The 3885-nt window shown below is 48.4% G+C and overlaps 1 protein-coding gene across 1 annotated transcript in view; it reads left to right on the top strand.

Moving 5' to 3' along the window:
- The window catches only part of NEK6 (NIMA related kinase 6), a 40729-nt gene that overhangs the window by 3322 nt on the left and 33522 nt on the right, over positions 1-3885 (top strand). The gene's annotated exons all lie outside the window — the stretch shown is intronic.

The following is a 3885-nucleotide window of genomic DNA, read 5'->3' as shown; positions in this document are numbered from 1 at the left end:
GGCCGTCCGTGGCGTCTCGTCGCACGTGTTGGAGGGGTAACGACATAGTTAAGTGTAATTAGACACGATTACTCAGCGCTGGCTGGCGGCTGGCGGTGAAGGTGCCCCCGGTCCCGCCAGCATCTGGCCAGGTCACAGCAGTGTCGATGTTGGGGCCGCTGTAGATTAAGGCTGGAAACAGGACGGTCAGGCACTTTCTCTCTCCTCGACTCCTGAAACACTGGTGTTGAAACACTGTCGGGAGAGATATCAGGGCCTGAATCTTGCCTATTCCAGGACATAGAAACACCTCGGATTGACAGCAGAAGCATTTTCCTTTATGGCAGGAGGCACTGCTCTTTCCCTGAAGTCAGCCTCAGAGGGAGGAGCCAGGCTCCAACTGCGAGAATGCTGTGCGCTGGACCAGGCTGGGTTCCGTTCCCAACTCCATCCCTCACCAGTCAGGTGATACTGGGTGGGAGACCTCTCTCAGCTCAGTTTTCTCATCTGTAAAACGGGGCCGTGAACACTGCGTGCGATAGTATACCTTAAACATCCAACGTGGCCTCCAACAGTGTGGGTGTTAAGGAAATGGTGGCCTACGTTTTAAAATTCATTTTAGTTTTCACGGCTAAAGAATCCAGAGCTGGAAATACCCCCAATGTAGAAAGGACAATTTAGCAAAACACTTAGAACCTGTTTTTTTTTTTTTTTAACCTTCTCTAACCAAGGCAAGTGGTTTGTTCATTTCAAGGAGCTTTCTAGCTCGGAGAGCTGTCGGCATATGAAAATTTGTTTGCTGAACCCGGCAGAATCACATGTGAAATTCATATGTACTTGGGAAAGCTGAACATGCTTGCTTTTATTGAGGTTTTGGATTAATGAATGAATAGAGTTGAGAAAAAGAGCCTAAAATGCTCTAAGCTCTCTAATTTTACCAGTTCGCTACAGAGCATTTTCATCAGGAATGAAACGCAAGGCTCAGCTGACCTACTAAGAACCACATGAATTTCCAAGAAGAAGAAAGGCTTTTTTGTCCAAGAAAGCCCTGGCTAATGGCGTCTTCCACCTGGAAAGTCTTTGCAGACCCGTTTGGGACGTGCCAAGGTCCATTCTATTCAGCACTATTCAGAGAGAAAGGAATGTGCTTAACTTTGCAGGGGTTGGGGACAGCTGTCACTACATCAGCACGGCACGGGCCCAAATCTTTATGAAAAATTTCCCAAACCAATGATGGTAGTTAGATAAGATTTCATGACCAAATATTAACAGCCATTAAAATTCAAGAAGCGTTTGCTTGTTGTCAATTCAGCGAGTGCTCGTCTCGTTTCAAAGACAGAGACCAGTCAGGTTAGATAAGTGTTTAGAGACTGGTGCTTAGGTAAGGTAGAATGTCCAGTGTTTATGAAAGGCCTGGAATCCATGCTGTGTCGTTTGGAATTGACTCTGTAGCAAATGAGAAGCCCACTAAGGATTTGAAGTTGACGGGAGCTTGGGTTTTAGATCACCGGCAGCTGGAGCTCAAGACACAAGTAAGGTAGAAATAGGAGGCGGCAAGGAGGCTGCTGCCCTCACCCAGGTGAGATGATGCTTTGGTCTTAAATGGGCCAGACATAGGAGGGAAGATTCCGGAGACTTCCAGGGGAAAAACTAACTGTTCTTGGTAACTAAAGGGATGAGGGAGAGGGAAGTCCAGGATATGGCCAGCCTTCTGGGTGGTGGCTGATGCTCTGTGTGGCTTCGTTCTTCAAGGCTTTGCTTGTCAGTCATTGGGAGCTGGTTCCAGATTCTCTCATTTGTGTTTTTAAGCTGAGCTCTCTCTGAGCTTGGCTAATAAGGATCGGCCTGGGGGAGCCACTAGAGTTGAGATGATTTTAGGCTTTGTTATCAGGTGTCTTCCATGCTTTGGGCATCTCACTCACTGCTCCTGTCAAGCTGAGTGTAGATACCCAGGTTGAGACAATCATGGTGGTGGTTGCACCGATAGTGTGACACCTGGCACTTACCTCGTTTTGTCCTTTTACCAACGGGGAGAAGTGGCTATTATTTCGCACTGAATTTTGCAAGGCGGTGGGGGTGGTGGACTGAGATAAGTAACTCGGTTTTTTTGCTATGAAGGGACAGAGCCAGGAGTCACTCCGGTCTTATGGCCCCATATGCACCTTCTTGCCACAAATCTGCAAGAGGGAAGATTGGCTTTGGGTTTGAAATTAGCCAGGTCATGAAGAGCTGAGTGGGGCTGGCCTCGGAAAGAGCCTGACAATATGGACTCTCTGTGAATCACGGCCTCCTTTTGTGCGAAGACGTATTTAAAACACATCGCCATATACACATATACTGAATCTATGAGAAGTTCCTTACACAGGATGTCAGATGTCTTTAAAGGTGAAATTCGTTTACAGGAAATGTCATTCTGATGAAATGTGCTTTTTAAAATCATAGAAACGGTTGCCTTAAAATTAATGATGCATTGCAAATATCAGGGAAAAAGGACCCATCCAGTGTAAAGATGATTAAAATTCAGGTCAGAAGTCTGACTTAGTCAGGCTAAATTTTTTAATGAGATTTCAGAAAATTAATTGGGCGAATGCGTTTTTATTCTTTTAACATGTAATTTTATGCTCCTGTTTTTTTTTTTTTAAAAAAAGTATTTGTCGATGGCTGAGGCTTATCGTGGTTCAAACATTTTAAACTCAAATTAGCACAGGGTGGGGGTGGCATTTGTGGCCTAATTTGATCTGACTGGGAGAAGAGAGCTGGCTTTCTCCGAGCTTTCTGGAGTGGGGGTGTCCTGGCATGGTTTAAGGCACCCCCTTCCCCATATGTCCGGCCTTGGCCAGAGAAGGCTGGCGGCATTTCTCAGGAGGGTGGGATTGGAGATAGAGGTGACTCAGGCACCTGGGCCATCTCCTCGGCTGCTCCAGATCCCTCCAGAGCTACTCCCAGAGGTCTCTCCTCTCTCTGAGATCGAGCATCCTCCCTCGGGCCCCCTGGCCAGCATCCCTGCCCCCTCCTTCCAGTCCCCCACCCCATCTCCTCTCCCTGGTGGGGAGAAATAAGGGGCTCCCACCCTGAGGAAGGTGGGTGAGGGGTTAGAAATTGCCTCTAGTATCGGTAGCGTAGCGATGTGAGGCCAGCCTATTGCCTAGCACGGCCCCATGGCAAACAGTCCCAGAGGACTCGTGAGGTCAGAAGGATGCTGGGCCACGCCGGCCTCCCTGCTTTACTGCAGCCAGGAGACCGTGGGTAAAAGACGTCTCTGAGCCTCAGTTGCCTCGTCTGCGAAATGGAGCTGCAGAGACTAAGTGAGACTGTTCTCTCTAAACATCCGGCACGGAATCCAATATCGTGGGTGTTAGGGAAATAGTGTGCCATTGATCTTATCCATATATTTTAAAATTCATTTTAGTTTTCACAGCTAAGGAGCCCAGAGCTGGATACACCCTCGGTGGGCATGAGAACTCCCTGTGCTTGTGCCCTGGGCCCGGCACTCACCTGGGTGCACACCCTGCTGCAGTTCATCCCCAGCCCCCTGGAAGCAGGTGCTGCTGCTCTACAGACATTCCTCAATGCCAGTAATAATAATAATAACAAACAGCATTTCCCGGGTGCCAAGTGCTTTCATTCATTCGTTCATTACCCAAGGCCCACAGGCAGGAAGTGGCAGAACTGAGATTTGAACCCAAGCTTTGAGGCCCAAGTGTCAGTGTCTCAACCAGTTGTCACCTCTCTGCCAACTTGTGCCCCAGGGATTGTATTTATTTCCCCCAGGAGCTACTGTGGGGTCCCACCCCCAACTGGACAGTAAGCGTCAGATGAGCAGTTTTCAGAAAGGCCATCAGGATTATTACTATGAGCCACCATGGTACAAGCTGCCTGAGAGTAACCTGCCCACCACAGGAGCTT

Source organism: Pteropus vampyrus, unplaced genomic scaffold, assembly GCF_000151845.1.
Source record: "Pteropus vampyrus isolate Shadow unplaced genomic scaffold, Pvam_2.0 Scaffold95, whole genome shotgun sequence".
NCBI classification, from domain to species: domain Eukaryota; kingdom Metazoa; phylum Chordata; class Mammalia; order Chiroptera; family Pteropodidae; genus Pteropus; species Pteropus vampyrus.
Note: the sequence above shows the minus strand (reverse complement) of the source record. Positions and strands in the feature narration are given on the sequence as shown.